The 21,571-nt window shown below is 41.7% G+C and overlaps 1 protein-coding gene across 7 annotated transcripts in view; it reads right to left on the bottom strand.

Moving 5' to 3' along the window:
- The window catches only part of PALM2AKAP2 (PALM2 and AKAP2 fusion), a 511,473-nt gene that overhangs the window by 120,368 nt on the left and 369,534 nt on the right, over nt 1-21,571 (bottom strand). The gene's annotated exons all lie outside the window — the stretch shown is intronic.

The following is a 21,571-nucleotide window of genomic DNA, read 5'->3' as shown; positions in this document are numbered from 1 at the left end:
ATCCTGCCCAACATGGTGAAACCCCGTCTACTAAAAATACAAAAAAATTAGCCGGGCATGCGCCTGTGGTCCCAACTACTCGGGAGGCGGAAGAATCTCTTGAACCCAGGAGGCGGAGGTTACAGTGAGCCGAGATTGAGCCACTGCACTCCAATCTGGTGACAGAGCAAGACTCCGTCTCAAAAAAAATAAAAAATAAAAATAAATGAAAGCAGCATATTTACTCTCCTAGATGTGCGTTAGGAGCAAATGGCTATTAATTATGTGAAAGAAATATAACTCAAACGTGTAAATGTTACGTGTTCCTGCAGGCCCTCTACCATCACGGGCACAAAATCTTCCATGGAAATTTTTTTGCAGGGAGAGGAAATAAAGATTTCTTTCACTGTGGCCGAAGTTTGCATTATTACTCACATTGCCTCTCCCACGTGCTGGCCCACTTTAAACTATGCCCCTGAGCAAGCGTGGCCTCCAGGGGACCCAAGAAGTGGAATGTTCTTTCTAGAAAAACACACAAAGAATAGCTTTCTGGGGAAGAAGTGAGCCTAGATACAGGTTGAGAAAAGCTCTTCGCCTCTCTCCCCAGCTGAGTGAAATAAATTAAATCCAGCAAATAATAATGGTCTGGCAGTAGACACATGACCCCAAACTTAGAGAATTGTAGAAGCTGAAAAATAGACTTACAAGTCTTAGAGACTTACAAGTCCCAAGTTAGTCTCAGAGAACTGATCTGAAAACCAAAAGGTGGGGGTAAGACAGGTGCATCATAAAAGGGAATTTACTATTTCCTCCTTCTAGCAAGGAGAAAGACCAAAAAGTATCAGCTGGGAGTAATTCCCAAGTGCTAAATGTGTCCCACATAAAATAAAGGTTGGCTAGGAAAAAAAAAAAAAAAAAAATGAAGATGAGGGGAGGCTGGGCACCGTGGCTCATGCCTATAATCCCAGCACTTTGGGAGGCCAAGGCTGGCGGATCACCTGAGATCAGTCGTTTGAGACCAGCCTGGCCAACCTGGTGAAACCCAATCTCTACTAAAAATACAAAAATTAGCTGGGTGTGGTGGTCGGTGCCTGTAATCCCAGCTACTGAGAAGGCTGAGGCAGGGGAATCACCTGAACCCTGAAGGTGGAGGTTGCGGTGAGCTGAGATCATGCCACTGCACTTCAGCCTGGGTGACAGAGTCAGACTCCATCTCAAAAAAAAAAAGAGAAAAAGAGGGAAAAGTAAACAACAACAGAAACAAAAAGGTTGGCTCACACCAAACACAGCTCTATGTCCCTGGGACTTTTCACCAAACCACAGGTGAACTTACTGAAAAGCTAGCAGCAATTCCAAACCCAAGGGAATCCTCATGAAACCAGAGACACCGATGAAAATTTCAGAGAAGAAACAAACTGGGGGAAATATTTGCAACATATATGATAATTAGTTACTATTCCTCATATGCAAAGAGTTTTTGCAAATCAATAAGAAAATTGAAGAAAACTTCCAACTCCTAAGTAAAAAAAAACAACTTGGGCTGGGAGTGATGGCTCACACCTGTAATCACAACACCTTGGGAAGCATAGGTGGGAGGATGACTCAAACCCACGAATTTGAGACCAGCCTGGGCAAATGGTGAGACTCTACATCTCTACAAAAAATAAAAAAATTAGCTGGGTATGGTGACATGCTTGTGGTCTCAGCTGCTTGGGAGGCTGAGATGGGAGGATTGCTTGTAACCAGGAGGTCAAGGCTACAGTTAGCCATGATTGTGCCACTGCACTTCGGCAGGGTGACAGAGTGAGACCCTGTCTCCAAAAAAAGTAGTTTACAGATAAATAAGTACAACAGACCCTTGAACTTGTGAAGAGATGCTCAAACTCTTCATAATTAAAGTGCAAATGAAATACTGGGCTAATTTTTTTTTGCCTGTAAGTAAATATAAAATACAAATATGTATTTTCGGGAAGGGAATTATGGCAATCAAGAGATTATACGCTGTTGATGGGCATACAGATTGATAATAAACTGGCAAATTTGAAAGATAAATTTGGCGATAACTCCTGAGATAGAAAATGTTTATACACTTGAACCTGCAATTCATTTTTGGAATTCAGAAGCTTACAAAATCTCTCGAGGTGGATAAAAGACCAGGGTGGTGGGGAGGAGTCAGTAAGCAAGAAATTCCAGATCACACAGCTGGAAACAAAAAATAAAATATTTAACATACACTTTTAAAGTTGTTTGAGTGTTATGTTGTGATGTAAACAAAACCCCCTAAACTTCTGATAACTGCATTTGTCTGGGGAACCAAAGTCAAGGAAGGGGTTTGTTTGTGACTTGGTGTAGGGTGAAGAGCAGGCATTGGAGGCAAAATGGACAGTAAGAATTCAGAAGATGAACTCATGAGGACAGAGAGTAGAAGGATGTTTATTAGAGGCTGGGAAGGGTCGTGGGGAGGCAGGGGAGTAGGGATGATTAACGGATATTAAAAAATAGAAAGAATGGCTGGGTGCGGTGGCTCACTCCTGTAATCCCAGCACTTTGGGAGGCCAAGGCGGGTGGATAATGAGGTCAAGAGATCGAGACCATGGTGAAACCCTGTCTCTACTAAAAAATACAAAAATTAGCTGGGCATGGTGGCGCACGCCTGTGGTCCCAGCTACTCAGGAGGCTGAGGCAGGAGAATTGCTTGAACCGGGGAAGCGGAGGTTGCAGTGAGCTGAGATCGCGATCATGCCACTGCACTCCAGCCTGGCGCCTGGCAACAGAGCGAGACTCTGTTTCAAAAAAAAAAAAAAAAAAAAAAACACAGAAAGAATGACTAAGATCTAGTATTTGCTAGCACAACAGGGTGACTATAGTCAAAAATAACTGAAACTATTATTGGATTGTTTGTAACACAAGAGAAAAATGCTGGAGGCGATGGATGCCCTATTTACTCTGATGTGATTATGTATGTATTACATGCCACCTACTATGTACCCACGAAAATTGAAAATAATTTTAAAAAAGAATTCAGAAGAAATAGGAAATCAGAACAAAAAGTGTCTGGGAGAACTAACTCCAACTCATCATGCCTCGAGATAAAAATCCATAAAAATAATGGTGTGAGCATCCATGAGACAACCTCCATTACTATGTTGGTAGGAATGTAAACAGGAAGACATGGGATATCTAGTCAACTAATTCCTAGAATCTGCAAAGATTATTTGCTTACTGTAGCTCAACTACTGGTTTTACACCATTCATAGAGATGATTTGTATGTTTACGGATTTCCAAAGTGAGACATTTCTCAGTAATCTCTGGGTCTTAAGGGCAAAAAGGTCATCTCTGGATTAAGCATCATTGGCTTTTCTGTAGCAGGCATGATCCACCCATAGACTATTTTAACCGTCAGCTTTCTGAATGCACATCATATAAGACTGGCATATGTTAGTCTACGGATTGTTTGCATTGCCTTATGGTTGTGTTTGATACAATTAAAAACACTCTTCTAAACCATCTCTTCTCCAAGGGTTTGGCCTCTCCCTAAGATAAGGTGGTCAGCTTTTAAGATGTTGTAAATTAGTGGTTTCCAAGTTGGCTTACGTTGTGAGTAGCTGGAAAACAAGAAAAGAAAATTTCCAGGAATCCGTGTTTGCTTAAGCCTTCCATCTGATTCCATGACAGCCTGGTTTGGGAACCACTGGGGATGGACACAGTCACTCTTACTTGAAGAAAGGACAGAGAAGCAAACACAGCAACAGGGATGGTGTCATAAGAGAACACTTGGCTCTCGGACAGTGTTTACTCTGGTTCTCAGCCTACTTTGTGGTGCCTGCTTTTTATTTCCTCTCCAGGGCCTCTGGCTTCCTGTGCCCGAGTAAGTTTCTTTCCTGCCTGTTCCACATTTATTTCCTTTCCCTGCATCCTCACACTTGGCCTCTCCTCCCCCAAGCCCTTTAACATAAAGAAATGGTGACCTGATTATTATATTCACCCCAGCTGCTTGAGGCTCTTTTTTTTTTTTTTTTTTTTTTTTTTTTTTGGAGACGGAGTTTCGCTCTTGTTACCCAGGCTGGAGTGCAATGGCGCGATCTCGGCTCACCGCAACCTCCGCCTCCTGGGCTCAGGCAATTCTCCTGCCTCAGCCTCCTGAGTAGCTGGGATTACAGGCACACACCACCATGCCCAGCTATTTTTTTGTATTTTTAGTAGAGATGGGGTTTCACCATGTTGACCAGGATGGTCTTGATCTCTCAACGTCGTGATCCACCCGCCTCCGCCTCCCAAAGTGCTGGGATTACAGGCTTGAGCCACCGTGCCCGGCCTGCTTGAGGCTCTTTTTAAAAGACCTTTAAAAATTGGAATTGTTTATGCTGTTTTCCAGACTGTAGCTGGGCTGTGCCTTCTCAACATTGACATGACATCGTACCACCCAGATTGCCCATTGTAATATACTTGTAAATGGCACCAATATATTAATCGAAAAACACAATTTGAAACTAAAATCTTCAACAGAAAGGAGCAGCATGGGATGATCTGTGTTGGAAAGAGTGAAAAGAGGGTATCTATGTAGGAGAAAGACAGTTGGGAAGTGAAAAGACAGCCCCATGGTGAGAAAAGCAAGATGGTACCTTGATTCCAGAGGCCTCAAAGCTTGTGGGATAATGACAAGAATGTAGTCAGGTATTACTTTGATAATTAACAGGAGTAAAGTCCTATGAGGTCCAAGTTCTTTGGTTCTTGGCTAAGACATTTATCTCATTTAGCAACTGAAGCATTTAAAAAATCTGGTAAACACTCCAGAGTTCATGCCGTAATGGAGAGACAGCATACAACAAGGTACTCTTTAAGCATGGCAGTGAAAACATAAAATATGCCTCATGTACTTGGAATGTACACAGCTTGTTCACAGATAGAATGCTGGGAAACAGTGCCAATAGTGTGGAGTCCCCGAAGACAGTTTGCACTGTCAATCAAGTGAATTTCTTCTCATTAGGGACCTGTGTTTAAAAGCAAATCTATTTTTCTTTTCCAGTGGTGCTAAACTTCTTTTCAATTTTAGGTAAAATAGGAAATTACTTTTTGTTTTTTTGGAGACAGAGTTTCGCTCTTGTTACCCAGGCTGGAGTGCAATGGCGCGATCTCGGCTCACTGCAACCTCTGCCTCCTGGGTTCAGGCAATTCTCCTGCCTCAGCCTCCTGAGTAGCTGGGATTACAGGCACGCGCCACCATGGCCAGATAATTTTTTGTATTTTTAGTAGAGACGGGGTTTCACCATGTTGACCAGGATGGTCTCGATCTCTTGACCTTGTGATCCACCCGCCTTGGCCTCCCAAAGTGCTGGGATTACAGGCTTGAGCCACCGCGCCCAGCCTAGGAAATTACTTTTTAGTTTTTGTTAAAAAAAAATAGGACTGTGACATTTTCCTAGTAATTCGCAAATGTTTCCCTCAGAACTTTTAAGCACAGGCTGTTAATCTAGGGGAAGAACCACAAGGATTTTTCAGTCATATTAGGGAGAAAAAAACAAAACCTTGATTTTTTTTTTTTTTTTTTTTTTTGAGATGGAGTTTCGCTCTTGTTACCCAGGCTGGAGTGCAATGGCGCGATCTCGGCTCACCGCAACCTCTGCCTCCTGGGCTCAGGCAATTCTCCTGCCTCAGCCTCCTGAGTAGCTGGGATTACAGGCACGTGCCACCATGCCCAGCTAATTTTTTGTATCTTTAGTAGAGACGGGGTTTCACCATGTTGACCAGGATGGTCTCGATCTCTCGACCTCGTGATCCACCCGCCTCGGCCTCCCAAAGTGCTGGGATTACAGGCTTGAGCCACCGCGCCCGGCAACCTTGATATTTTTAATGTTAAGAATTCTGATTCTTTCAGAGATAGTCTTTGCAGTAGTCTCTGATTTGCTTAACAAATGCTTTAATATTGAGAACCATCCAATGAGAAAATGGGCTTTTTCTTTCTAATATAATGAACATATTAAATGACTTTCTTAGCATTAATGTAAAGTTCACTGAAATGATCGAACTGTATTATGAAGGCATATTATGTTTATATACACAGAATAAGTTAATTACTTCTCTAAGTAACCATTACGATTACAAGGTGTTAAGATCATTTAAATATGGAGAATATTAATAGCTTCTATAGCATATTAAAAACCTCTGTTGGATTGGGACTGTGGCCAACATACAATCACTTTAGAAACCACAATAACTTATAACACAATCAACGAAAGTACCCATACCCATCTTGTTTTTGAAGATTTTCCAACTCGTTAAGTAAACACCTTTCTTACAGCTCCCTCTCCCTCTCCATCTCCTCTCCACCTCCCTCTCCTCTCCTCCTCTCCTTTCCTCTCCTTCCTTCCTTTGTACTTCCTTTCTTTGTATTCTCCTTTCTTCCCTCCCTCCCTTCCTTCCTTTTCTTTTTAGACCACTTCCTAGTTAATTTTAGGAGCAAGCATTGCAAACTCAAATACCTTCGGAAGCCAGACAGATAACATAAATGAGTAAAGCTGCCATGTATCAGAAACAGTTTGTGACTCCTGTAAAGGGCTCAGGCACTGGGGAGTCCAAGTGCCTGACTGCTAAGTAATTCATAGAGTAGTTAAGATGAGACAGGCGAGCACCTAGATGAGAACTGTGGGTTCAGATAGGTGCTGCTGCTGCTGTGTTCGACTTGGGAATTTCCTTTACTTACTTGGGATGGGTGAAGGCATATCAAAATGTTAAAGACATGAAAGTTAGAACTAGGAGGAAAGTTACATGTCACCCAAGCCATTTTTCTCATTTTATAGTATAGCAAAATGTTAGTTAAAAAACAGAGAGCCAGAAGACCTGGATTGGAATTCTGACCTGTCACTTATTGGCTGTGTGACCTTAGGAAAATCGCTCAGCTTCACCATCCCTCCTTTCTCATCTCCTCCAGGTCATTGTGCCAGCGATTTTATGCTTCCCAAAACATGAATTTTCTTTCACCTCATCAAATATGCTCTGATTTCTTCTATTAAAAAATCTTTTCATCTGTATACAGTTAACAATACTGTACCAAAGGAACACTTTAAGACGGTAGAGTAAGACCAGGTACAGTGGCTCACGCCTGTAATCCCAGCACTTTGGGAGGCCAAGGCAGGCAGATCACGAGGTCAGCAGTTCAAGACCAGCCTGACCAACATGGTGAAACCCCATCTCTACTAAAAAATACAAAAATTAGCTGAGCACGGTGATGTGCTCCTATAATCTCATCTACTCAGGACGCTGAGGCAGGAGAATTGCCTGAACCTGGGAGGTGGAGGTTGCAGTGAGACAAGATTGCTCCACTCCACTCCAACCTGTGCAACAGAGTGAGACTCCAAAAAAAAAAAAAAAAAAAAAAGGCAGATTGTATGTTATGTGTTTTCTTTTTTAAAAGTTTTTATTTGTTTGTTTGTTTGTTTTTGAGACAGGGTCTCTGTCACCCAGGCTGGAGTACAGTGGCATGATCATGGCTCACTGCAGTCTCAATTTCCTGGGCTTGAATGATCCTCCCACCTCAGCCTCCCGAGTAGCTGGGTCTACAGGCACGTGCCAGCATGCCTGGCTAATTTTTGTATCTTCTGTAGGGATAAGCTTTCCCCATGTTGCACAGCTGGTCTTGAACTCCTGGCCTCAAGCAGTTCTCCTGCCTTGGCCTCTCAAATTGCTGGGATTATAGGCATCAGCCATCACACTAGTCCAGTGTTATGTGTTTTCTACTATAACAATGTTTTTTAAGAAGAAATTCTCTTGATCCTACCACCTCAATTCTGTTTCCCCTTAAAGCAAAAGGGAAAGCATACGTTATGGTCTTTTCTATGCTGTGGACCTGAATTCCAGGTGAATGGCTAGTTATTAACAGGCTCTGCATTCCCCAAGAAACATGCAAAAGAACACTTAGGAATCACAGGCAAGAGGTGCCCTGGCACTGTGGTTAAGGGACTATGCTACCCACATGAAGAATGCTAGGAATGAAGGCAGAACCCTCATCCTCCCACTGATTCTGAGCAGGACCTTCCACAGGCACCTCCCTTTAAAATAAAGGATTCCTAGCTTTTAAAATAAGAACAAGTGTATAGTATCTCTATCATGGGTTCGTGGAATACATTGGGTAAGTTCGTGCTTATAAAGGCCACAGGATATACCTTTTACATTCCAAATTGGTATGTTCTATGTGTTATTCGTATTAATCTGTGCCAGTCCACTGCTTCCTAGCCTGTCCAGAAAACTAGAATGATCATAGATCAGGTCCATTCTTGACTAATTCTTGCTCCCAGAATCATAACTATTTTCCTGTCATTACATTTTAATTAAAATATATATTTTTTGCGCCGGGCGCGGTGGCTCAAGCCTGTAATCCCAGCACTTTGGGAGGCCGAGGCGGGTGGATCACGAGGTCAAGAGATCGAGACCATCCTGGTCAACATGGTGAAACCCCGTCTCTACTAAAAATACAAAAAAAAATTAGCTGGGCATGGTGGCGTGTGCCTGTAATCCCAGCTACTCAGGAGGCTGAGGCAGGAGAATTGCCTGAACCCAGGAGGCGGAGGTTGCGGTGAGCCGAGATCGCGCCATTGCACTCCAGCCTGGGCAACAAGAGCGAAACTCCGTCTCAAAAAAAAAAAAAAAAAAATATATATATATATATATATATATATATATATATATATATATATTTTTTTTTTTTTTTTTTGAGATGAAGCCTCGCACCTGTCGCCCAGGCTGGATTGCAGTGGCGCAGTCCTGGCTCACTGCAATCTTCACCTCCCAGGTTCAAACAATTCTCCTGCCTCAGCCTCCTGAGTAGCTGAGATTATAGGCGCATACCACCATCCCCAGCTAATTTTTGTATTTTTAGTAGAGACAGGGTTTCACCATGTTGGCCAGGCTGGTCTCAAATTCCTGACCTCAGGTGATCCACCCACCTCAGCCTCCCAAAGTTTGAGGATTACAACAGTGAGCCACTACGCCCAGCCAATATTTTTTTATTCTAAAAGAAATACTTATTACATGGAAAGCAATAAACTGTAGGCTCTGCAATAATACAAACCTATAATTGAATTCTGACTCTGCTCTTCCAGAATCTGTTGCCTTATAAAGTCTTTATCTTCTCAAAGCATCAATTTCTTCATCTGCACAATGGGGCAAAAAATCGTACCTATCTCATGGTGTCATTGTGAATGTTAAAGAGAATAATACAGGTAGAGTGTTTAACACAGTGCCCAGCTCACAGTAAACACTGGGAAAAGACAGGGAGTGAAGGAAGAGAAGGAAAGAGAGGAAGAGAAAATAGGAAGAAGTCAATGACTGTTATAGGAGAGAAAGGTTAGTAAAAGCCACATGAAGGAGAAAGGTTTATTCTAGTAAACTGTCAAATACTTTGGATAATGCTTAGAATCGGGATGCATATTTTTATTTAAAAGAGAAAAAGATTCATTGTGTCTTTTGCAATACCATTTCTCTTAAAAGGGATTTTCCTATATCACTCATGGGATACACTTAATATAAACTTGGGAAATTTTTCATATTTGGGATTTCTTTATATTTTCTTTGCAAGAACCAACTCAAACACACTAAGAATAATAAAAATAATAATTCTTAGTGGATGAATGTTTGTCTATTTCTCAACTTAAATAAGGTTTTGTCTCCAAAATTTCAAAATGATTTATCAGAATTTGAAAAGTCAGGCCGACAATTTGACCCTGCTTGAATATGGTATGCCACATATAATAAAACATTCATAGGGCCGGGTACGGTGGCTCACGCCTATAATCCCAGCACTTTGGGAGCCTGAGGTGGGTGGATCACGAGGTCAAGAGATCGAGACCATCCTGGTCAACATGGTGAAACCTCGTCTCTACTAAAAATACAAAAAAATAGCTGGGTATACTGGCACACGCCTGCAGTCCCGACTACTCAGGAGGCTGAGGCAGGAGAATTGCTTGAACCCAGGAAGCAGAGGTTGCAGTGAGCCGAGATCACGCCATTGCACTCCAGCCTGGGTAACAACAGTGAAATTCTGCCTCAAAAAAAAAAAAAATTCATAAATTTATTTATTTTTAATAAACACAGGGTCTTACCCAGGCTAGAGTACAACAGTGGGATTACTGTAGCTTACTGCAGCCTCATCCTTCCAGGCTCACACAATTCTCCCACCTGTCTCTGAGACCACAGGTGCACACCATTACACCTGTCTAATTTTTTTTTCTTTAAGTAGAGATAATGTCTTGCCAAGTTGCCCAGGCTGGTCTCAAACTCCTGAGTTCAAGCAATCCTCCTGCCTCAGCCTCCCAAAGTGCTGTGATCATAGGCTTAAACCACCATGCCTGGTCAACAAGTTGATTTTTTTTTTTAATCTAAAAGTTAACAAAGGCTGTACTATTTGTGGCATAACACAGACATGCAGATATCTTAGAAAAAAACTAAAAGAAAAAACTGTCTTAAGCTCAAGTATGATGGGTGCAGTAGTCTCTTAACTAATACTGTAGGACATCTGTGTGCTGAATTTCTCCAGATTCAAAGAAAGCTCTATTTTTTTTTTCACCGTAAGCTAAGCTTTCCTTATTTACTGAAAAGGCTGTTTGATTTTATCTATTCATGAATCACTGCAGGAAAATGATAATGAGAAACATAATCAGAATGCTGACAGGATGAAGACCCATGGACGAGCCTGAAGAACAACTCATACTCAAAGATGAAAACTGAATCTTATCCCACCACGTAAACTCCAGCTTTGCACCGGAAGAATGAATGCAAATGGAACTACACAAAAGCCCCATATGGATCAGGATGGGAGGCAAGGAAGATCTCCTTAGCATGTCTCCATCCCAGCATCATCTCTTTATTCTCCAGGGTGAAGCACTGTGACACAGGCATGAAGACCAAGTGCTATCTGGGTTAGACCTAGGCTCCAGCACTCCTTGGCTGTGTGACATTAGACAAGTTACTTAATCTCTCTGCACCTTGTTTTCTCTGTAAACTGGAGCTACCCTAGTACCCACCTCATAAGGTTATGGTAAGAAGTAAATAACAGAGTACCCTAAGCACACAGAGCAGTATGTGACACATGGAAAGTTCTCAATACATGTTAGCTATTATCTCATTATTCATTTTATTAAACTGAATTTCACTAGAAAATGCACAGTGTTGGAGATCAAAACTCACAACTGGCTGGGTGCAGTGGTTCACACCTATAATCCCAGCACTTTGGAAGGCTGAGGCAGGTGGATCAGTTGAGGTCAGGAGTTTGAGACCAGCCTGGCCAACATGGTAAAACTCCGTCTCGACTAAAAATACAAAAATTAGCCAGGTGTGGGGGCACGCCCCTGGAACCCTAGCTACCAGGGAAGCTGAGGCATGAGAAATACTTGAACCTTGGAAGCTGAAGGTGCAGTGAGCCAAGATGGCGCCACTGCACTCTGGCCTGGGCCACAAAGTGAGACCCTGTCTCAAAAAACAAAAACAAAAATAAACCTCAGAGTCTGTGAGCAGATGAAAAGTATGATGACAGATCCAATACTCTACCTTCTAGCCCAGATCTCCTTGGGAGAGGGAGTGGGAACTGCAGCTGCTGGTACCTTTTTCTCTTCAGAAATAGACATAAAAATGCAGAGATAAAATAAATGTCACATCTCCACTGATTCATTTCTGAGGAAGAAGCAGTCGTTGCAATGATAGTAAGCACAAGTGACCTCAAAACAGCCCAGCTCATGGTAGGCAGACCTATCAGTGTTTCATGGCCTGCTCTGCTAGCGAATGACTCAAGCACCTGTATGAGCATGTCATCTTTTTCCATGCAATGTACATGTATGTCATGATTTTCACCAAGTGTGTTTTTTACTATGGTCTGAGTTTTCACTACAACAAAAAGGCCAAGGGGCAGGCCATTAGAGAATTGATAGGAGAAAGAGATGGGAAAGGCATTGGATAATTTATCACGATAGGAGCACTAGATGCTCACTTCAGCAATCTGCAGTATTCATATGATAAAGCAAGATCATTCTTCATATTGTTAGGGCTCAGACACCTATCTCCCCAAATACGGTGCTTTCATATGCTGAACCTGAAGAAGCCTCAAGGTCTCTCTGACCTCCCCTCACTCTGTCTCTCAGTCCTCTGTCTCTACCCTAAGCACAGGATAAAGTGATTCTGTGAAGTTCCCTTATCTGCCTAAAGTCCTACCCTCCAGAGAAGAAAACAATTACCTCTGGTCTCTTCCTCGAGTTTTCATTAACTGAAACTCCTATTGCAAGAAGAAGGACTGAAGTCTGTCAACACACCTGAACAGACTTTTGTCACCAACTGTTGTCTGTTCTGTGGGCCCAACAGACTTTGTCCCAGGTCACTGTTTGTTCTCCAAGCTCATTGAATTCCCCTAAAAATCATTTACTGCCCCCCTACTTCCTATCTCCACCGTTCCTATCTCCGTTTCCTCTAAGAAGAAGGGTACATAACCATCTGTACCCCATTGTGTGTAATTTTCTCTTTGCACACTAGTAAATTTCTATGCCATTTCTCCTATACATCTGTCTAGTGTCGAATGATTTTCAGAGGGCAAAGGGGAAGTATTCCCTTGGCTCCTGCTCTATGAATCCAACAACTTTTCCTGAGATCTACAATCCTGATTTATGAGTCTTCTCTGATACCTGACCCATTGCAGAAGGACAAGGCTTGTAAGCGGCCACACGAGTCCTACCCAGGATTTCAGAAATAATTTGTGATTGTTCTAAACCCTCAGGGACACGAATGGTAATTTATTCAGACATTGGCCAGATAGACGAACTGGTTCTTTTCCTAAATGAGAACCAGGTTGGCCACCTTCCAGTAGCACTAAAAGCCAATGGTTTCTGCCAGTGGGTTCTGTGTTTGGTTTGCGTGGCTTGGTTCCTTCACAAGTCATAGACCTTGGTACTTGCAAATGAGCCTTGTTGCAAAACTAGTTGGATTAGGACAGATCATTCTTAAGAAAGGAGGCTTATCTGCAATCAGGCTCTGACATACTGAACAGCAACAAGTGACAATTTCTAGCGCTTTAGCATCATTAGTCATTCCCACTGCTGGAATGTTCAAAATGTGCATAGAAGGAAATTGACAGATGTACTCAGGAAGCATTTGTGAATGTGTCAGAACTTTTGCTGGGAACAGCCATGCCCATGCCCATGTCACCTATTTTAGGAGGTGACCTCTCAGAGATAGGGGATTTTACCAAGCAGGAGTTGGTAAAAGCACAAGACTGTTTTGTCAACATTTTAAACATTGGGATAATGAAGCTATCTGCAGAAATGAACTTAGGTTGACACTGACAGCCCAACTAAAAAGAAGATCTTACAATAAGGCTTCCAAAAAGTCATGATATACCCAGATGGAGTTAAAGGCATTTTGTTGTTGTCGTTGTTGTTCAAAAGAAAAAACAATCAACAAACAAATAGGGGATAGTGTTTCTCATAGTTTCACTTTCTAGAGAAATTAATGAAGTACAAATCTTGGTGTGGCTCAGATTTGGAAGCCTTGATTCCTACCAAAGATGTGTATCAAGAAGTGTCCCTTGATGCTGGGCACGGTGGCTCACGCCTGTAATCCCAGCACTTTGGGAGGCCCAGGTTGTTGGATCACGAGGTCAGGAGGTCAAGATCATCCTGGCCAACGTGGTGAAACCCCATCTCTACTAAAAATACAAAAATTAGCTGGGTGTGGTGGCGCATGCCTGTAGTCCCAGCTACTCGGGAGGCTGAGGCAGGAGAATCGCTTACACCCAGGAGGTGGAGGTTGTGGTGAGCTGAGATCGTGCCATCACACTCCAGCCTGGGCAATGAGAGCAAAACTCCATCTCAAAAAAAAGAAAAAAGAGATGTCCCTTGATAGGTTATCAGCATATTACAGGTCCTTAAAGTATGTATCTGGCTGGTTTAATGCTTAATAAAATATCATCATGCTTAAAACGAAAACAATTTTGGTTTAAAAAACAAAACTCCAAAACCACAAATAATCCCAAAGAACAATAATAAAAACACATTAAGCAGTTTCCTTTATTTTCTTTGCAACACTCCTCTTGTCTAGGGCCACTGAACTTGGCAAATAAAAATACAGAACACCCAGTAAAATCTGAATTTTAGGTAAATGACAAATTATTTTTTAATATAAGTATGTCCCATGCAATTTAATTTAAATCGAACTGGGCATCTAGTATTTTATCTGACTAAACTACCCTTGCCCTGTCCTTGGAGCTCCTCTGCTTTAACTAATAAAAAAATTAATTTGCACTAATTAATACCCAAAGAGGCTACAAGGTGTCCTTCTAGATTCAAAGCCTGGCTCCATCACATACTCACTTTAAGATCTTGGGTAAGTTACTTTACTGTGCCACAGTTGCCACATCTGTAGAATGGGATTAATAACAGTTTCTCCTTTGCAGCGTTGTCTGGAGGATTATATGAGAGGGTACACATGTAGCACAGTACTCAGCTCAAAGCAAATGTCCAACCCATGTTAGCTATTATTGTTGGCAAGAGAACACAATGAGGAAATAAAATGGCAATGAAGAAGTTACCTGAGACTACTCCTTTGCTACGAATATTCCTTATCGATACATAGATCATTGAAAGCTGTCAGTGGTTTTGACTTCATTTCTTTGACATTTATCTTATTTGACAAGTAGGGAGTAGCACACAGGAATAATAAATAACCATTACTGATACAGTTTATGACACTTTACAAAAGAACTCTTCATAGTCATTTTTAAGAAAATTCAAGACAGTGATTCTCAAAGGCGGATGTTATAAAAACTGACCCATATAGTACAGATAGGCCTCCTACCCCCCACTGCCAAACCCCCTCTGAGATCTACTACCCTCAATGGTTTCAGGGATTTTTTTTTAATCTGCAAAAATATTTCCTTTGGCAAAGAAGCAAATTTAGAGCAATCTTTATGTACGTACACAATGTAGAAAGGTTTTCTGTCCCAAATGTCTTTTTTTCCCAGAGTCCTTGCACAAAACAATTTCTTTCAATTTCGTCATCGTCAAATACAAAGGGCAACTGGCTGGACACCACTGCCAACAAAAGGCCTTCAGCAGAATGGTTTTTTAAAAGCAAAGGCCAAAGCAAGCTGTAACCTGTGGCCTCTATTCACCACTGGAAGAGTCTAAATGCTTTTCCTCCTTTGTAATAGAGAACATCTGCCCTTCTAGGAGGATAATCTCTTTTCCAACAAGTTTTAAGTGTAGAGAAGCAACATCCTTTTTTAAATGTGGCTTTCCCATGTCTTTGAATAGAAATTGTACCCTTTTCAAATGGTTTTACAGCCAGAATCTCTAGCTTGCCTAAGGGGTACCAGCTTCATTTCTTGTTCCTCAAAATTTTCATTCTGAGGAAAATTCTGCTGTGCTAAATAAAATATTGTGTACTCCGTTTTGCAAACATTTAGCTTTTAGTCCTAGCATATGCAGGACAAGAGGGCAAGGTCAGGAGAGCATTTAGGATTTAGTTGGTGTATTTGATGAAAATGACAGCCAAATCATAAAATTTTTATCCTAGAGATATTTCTTCTACGTGGATTATTTGATGTCATTTTGTCTAGTCATTGGATCAACAAAATTCAAGAAAACAGTGCAGAGCCAAGCAGGTGTGATTTGGGGATTGTAGAAAGGCACCAGCTGGATAAGGCCAAGACATTTCCAGTATGCGGGTCCTGGGCAGTTCACTCCACAGAACAAAGGAACTTCTGTGACCGGCAATTTCTTTAAAAATCTAGCATGTGAGTTGGGCATGGTGGCTCACACCTGTAATCTCTGTACTTTGGGAGGCCAAGGCAGGTGGATCATGAGGTCAGGCGTTCAAGACTCAACCTGGCCAAGATGGGGAAACCTCGTCTCTACTAAAAATACTGAAATTAGCTGGGCGTGGTGGCAGGTGCCTGTAATCCCAGCTACTTAGAAGAACAAGGCAGATAATTCCTTGAACCCAGGAGGGGGAGGCTGCAGTGAGCTGAGATCAGGCCGCTGCACTCCAGCCTGGGCAACAGAGCAAGACTCCATCTTAAAGAAAAAAAAATTTTAGCATGTGGCAGCTTCCTACTTTATTTTTGAGGTGTAGCCATCTTACTGGCTTTTTTTTTTTTTTGTATTTGTCTTTTATTTTTTTGAGACTGAGTCTCACTCTGTGGCCAGGCTGGATTGCAGTGGTGCTATCTCGGCTTACTGTAACCTCTGCCACCCGGGTTCAAGCGATTCTTGTACCTCAGCCTCCCGAACAGCTGCAATTACAGGTGTATGCCACCATGCCCAACTGATTTTTGTATTTTTAGTAGAGATGGGATTCTACCACATTGGCAAGGCTGGTCTTGAACTCCTGACCTCAAGTGATCCACCTGCCTTGGCCTCCCAAAGTGCTGGGATTTTAGTAGTGAGCCACCACATCCGGTCTTACTGGCTTTTTACTATTAACATAACATATTAAAAATTTCTTTGAGAAGGCAATTAAATAGTAATACATTATAAGTGTAAAATGTAACATTTAGATGGTTGACAGGAGCTGGAGGAGGAGAGAATGGGGAGCTGGTATTTAATGGGTAGAGATGAAGAAGATGTTGAAAAAGTTCTGGAGAAGAATGGATGATGATGTTGGTTGTGGAACACTTTGAATGTACCTAACGCCACAGACAGGTACCCTTTAAAAGTGTTTAAAATCGTAAATATTATGTTATATATGTTTACCACAATAAAAAATATCATTTATTAGGTGAATAAAAGTATTTTTTTTAAAAAAAGGCTAAGATGTGAAGGGAAAATAGAAAAGAGAGAGAGAATGGCTGGGTGTGGTAGCTTACACCTGTAATCTCAGCTCTTTGGGAGGCTGAGGAAGGAGGATCGTGCGAGCCCAGAAGTTCAAGATTGGCCTGAGAAACATAGGGAGTCCCCTGTCAGGAAGGAGGATCACTTGAGCCCAAGAGTTCAAGATTGGCCTGGGAAACATAGGGAGTCCCTTATCTCTGCAAAAAATTTAAAAATTAGCCAAGTGTGGTGGTGCATACCCACGCCTATAGTCCCAGCTACACAGGAGGCTGAGGTACGGGAATTGCTTAGGCCCAGGAAGTTGAGGCTGCAGTGATCCATAATCACACTGTATTCCAGCCTGGGTGACATAGTGAGGCCCTGTCTAAAAAAAAAGAAAAAAGAAAAGAGAGAGAGAAAGAAAAGTAACAGAAAGAGGAGAGACTGATGCGACCCCTGCAGAGGGACATAGTGGTGGAGAGGGCGGTTATGTTAAAGAGGAAGGGTGGGTTGAGTGCACCTCCTGCCACAGTCAGGAAGAGGGTCTCTCACTCAGAAAACACTGACTGGGCAGCTGCAATGAGAGAGTGCTTCAATTTAGTAATTGAACAAACTATGGCCAAAAAAAAAAAAAATCAAGCCATTAAAAATTAACTGCATACAAATGGTCAGTAAGTGCATGAAAAGAACTCAGTGTCATTAGCCATCAGGGAAATGCAAACCAAAACCACAAATGCATACTACTCTACACCCACTAGGATGGTTAGAATCAACAGATGGACAGTGGCAAGTGTTGGCTAGGATGTAGGAAACTTGGAAGCCTCATTCATTGCTGGAGAGGTGTAAAGTGGTACAGATGCTTTGAAAAGAGTCTGACAGTTTTTTAAAAAGCTAAACACAGATTTACCATATGACCCAGCAATTCCATTCCTAGGTACAATTCTAAGACGAAGGAAGACCTACATCCACGTAAAGGTTCACGTATGACTATTCATAGAAGCATTACTGCCAGAAAGTAGAAACAACCTCAAAATCCATCAACTTGGGAATGAACTAAAAAAAAAAAAACCCAGCAAAAATAAACCCCAAAACACTAGCATATCATTTTTTGTTTGTTTTTTGAAACAGGGTGTCACTCTGTAATCACCCAGGAAAGAGTGCAGTGACACAGTCGCGGCCCACTGCAGCCTCCACCTCCTGAACTCAGGTGAGCCTACCACCTCAGCCTGTCACGTAGCTGGAACTACAGATGTGCGCCACCACGCCAAGCTAATTTTTGTATTTTTTGTAGATACACAGTTTCACTATGTTGTCTAGGCTGGTTTCCAACTCCTGAGCTCAAGTGATCTACCCACTTTGGCCTCCTAAAGTGCTGGGATCACAGGCGTAAGCCACCAAGTCCGGCCTGGCATATCAATTAAAAGAAATATTATTCCACTTTAAAAAGAATAAAAAGGATAGTGATTAAGGCTACAACATGAATAAACCTCAAAAAAAAATCATCATCATGTTAAGCCAGACACAAAACTGCATGTTGTATGACTCCATTTATATGAAATGTCCAGAACAGGCAAATTTGCAGAGACAGAAAAGAATGAGTGGTTGTTTGAGGATGGGGTAGAACGAAGATTAACTATAAGAGGACAAGAGGAATGTTATTGGAGTGATGGAAATTATCAAAAACTGTCTGTGTGATGGTTAGCAAATTATCTAAAACTGTGGACTGTGTGATGGTTAGTACATTTATGAAACAATATTGAACTGTACACTTATCTGGGGGAACTGTATGGCATGTAAATTTTATTCTCAATAAAGTTGTGTTAAAAAAAAAAGAACTACAATTTAGAGCCTCTAACAAGTAAAAAATGAAACAGAACAATGGCCATTATGGAAGCGATATTGTTGTAAGGGCAACTAGATACTATGCAATGACAATTGTGGTTATTTTATTCTTTTATTTTATTTTATTTTATTTTATTTATTTTATTTTATTTTATCACAGCTCACTGCAGCCTCAATCTCCCCAGGCTCAAGTGATCTTCCCATCTCTTGCCTCCCAAGTAGCCAGGACTACAGCTACATGCCACCATACTCAGCTAATTTTTTTTTTTTTTTTTTTTTTTTTTTTGTATTTTGTAGAGACTGGGTTTTATCATGTTGCTCAGGCTGGTCTCGAACTTCTGGTTTCAAGTGATCTGCCCACTTTGGCTTCCCAAAGTGCTGGGATTACAGGTGTGAGCCACCACGCCTGCCGGACACCTATGGTTATTGATATGACTGGCTATCAAGGAGAATTCTTAGGTCCTATGAGAATGAGAAATAAGCAATTGCTGGTTAGAAAGTGCCACTGAAGGAGAAAATATTTGAGCCAAAGATGTGAATATAAAGAGAGAGGGAGAGCAGGAGTATCAAGGAAGAAGTTAATGAAAGCCAGGAGCTTTTAAAAAACACAGCGCCTGCAAGAGTTTGGTCTTTGTTCCAGGAGCCATGAGAAGGCCAGCAGGGCTTCAGCAGAGGGACATTATCAGCCAGATCTTTTTGTTTATTTTTTTAGAGATGGAGTCTCAGTATGTTGCCCAAGCTAGGCTTGAACTCCTGGGCTCAAGCAATCTTTCCACCACCGCGCCCAGCTCAGCTTGGCCTTTTTTAAAAAAAGTTTCCAGGCTACAAATAGACTAGATAAAGAGAGCAAGAATGGGTACAGAGAGAGACACAGTGAAAGACAACACTAGAAATGAATTTGAAGTTAAGAGTAAGGAAGTCTGGAAGCCAAGGGAAGCCTGAGCCTTATTCAGTGTTGAAATGGGAAGTAATCAAAGGGCACTGAATAGGAAAGAACCCAAATCCTGTCTCAGATTGACATGACAACTAGAAGGCCAAGAGCAATGCTCACGTGACCACCCCCATACTGCATTAGTGATATGCTAAGACAACATTTTCCAAAATTAATCATTAAAGTCACTTGGAGCACTTCTTAAAAATGTTAATTCTCAAGCCCAGGTCTTCTGAATCTGAATTCTGAAAGAAGTCTGACAAGCTGGGTTATTGTTGTTTTCTGCATTGCTGCAGGTGATTCTCAGGGTCAGGCATTTTAAGAAATACTGATTCATACATGTTGTTTTTTGTTTTGTTTTTTTTTAATTCAATGTCTGGACCAAGCAACAAAACAGACTAAGATATCAAACAGCAGCTATTCTGAGATGCAGCTACCCTTTTCTTTTAGTGAAGGGTGATGATACAGGCTAAAAAAAAAAATTAGTGATTCTCCTAAAACAAGCACAGCTAACAACAATTTGTAAAGGGTAAGTAGAGTAAAATAAGAAAAGTATGATGGATCTGCAGAATATTGGTTTATCAGCCTCTATGGCATTAGCACTCAAGAAGTGCAGGTGTGATTCTTGGCAGAATCTGAATCCATTCATTTCCCAGGGTTGCCATAACAAACTTCCACATACTTGGTGGCTTAAAACAATGGAAATTTATTTTCTCACAATTCTGATGGCCAAAAGTCCCAATTCAAGGTGTCAGGAGGGCTGCACTCCTCTCCCTCCAAACACTCTAGACAAGACTCCTTCCTTGCCTCTTCTAGCTGCTGGTGGATCCACATGTTTCTTGACTTGGGCTGTATAACTCGAACCTGCCTCTGTCTCCTTACATGGCCTTCTCTGTGTATATGAGTGTCCTCTTTTGTCTACGACAAGAACATGGGTCATTGGATTTAGGGCCTATCTGGTAAATCAGGATGATCTTATCTCAAGATTATTATTACTATTATTTTTTTCTCTGAGACAGAGTCTCACTCTGTCACCCAGCCTGGAGTGCAGTGGCATGATCTCAGCTCACTGCAACATCTGCCTGCTGGGTTCAAATGATTCTCGTGCCTTAGCTTCCTGAGTAGCTGGGATTATAGGCGTGTGCCACCATACCTGGCTAATTTTTTGTATTTTTAATAGAGACGGGGTTTCACCATGTTGGCCAGGCTGGTCTTGAACTCCAGGCCTCAAGTGATCCACCCACCTCAGCCTCCCAGAGTGCTCAGATTACAGGCATGAGCCACCGTTCCCAGCCAATATTCTTAGTTGTATCCGCAAAGACCTTTTTTCCCAAAGAAGCCACATTCACAGGTGTATTAGTCCATTTTCACAGTGCAGTAAAGAGTTATCTGAGTCTGTAATTTATGAACAAGAGAGGTTTAATTGACTCACAGTTCCACAGGCTTAAAAGGAAGCATGACTGGGAGGCCTCAGGAAACTTACAATCATGGTGGAAGGCAAAGGGAAAGCAAGCACCTTCTTCACACGGTGTCAGGAGAGAGACTGAGTGAAAGAGGAAGTGTCACTCACTTTCAAATTATCAGATCTCATGAGAACTCACTCACTATCATGAGAACAGCAAGGGAGAAATCCACCCTCATGGTCCAATCACCCACCACCAGGCCACTCCTCCAATTTGACATGAGATTTGGGCAGGAACACAAATCCAAACCATATCAACAAGTTAGGATCCAGACGTATCTTCTTTTAGGGGCAATAGTGTTTCACAGTTTAACCCACTACCCTGAGTAATCTAAAATTGGCTGACTCATATGATGCTCCTACCTACAACAGTGCATTTAGAGGTTGTTTTAAATGCAAGTGTTTTTAGTTTCATGTTCCTTAGAATGACAGAACTTTCTTTAAGAATGAATTCACCCTTCTGGATCATACATATTTTTAGAAGCATGACTTTGTCAATTCAAAATGTGACATGGTATAAAAATGGTACATATAATAGACAAACCTACATTCAGATAATTATGATATAGCAGAAA

This window comes from Saimiri boliviensis, chromosome 2, assembly GCF_048565385.1.
Source record: "Saimiri boliviensis isolate mSaiBol1 chromosome 2, mSaiBol1.pri, whole genome shotgun sequence".
Taxonomy (NCBI): domain Eukaryota; kingdom Metazoa; phylum Chordata; class Mammalia; order Primates; family Cebidae; genus Saimiri; species Saimiri boliviensis.
The sequence above is the reverse complement of the archived record's forward strand: the minus strand, read 5'-3'. Positions and strand labels throughout refer to the sequence as shown.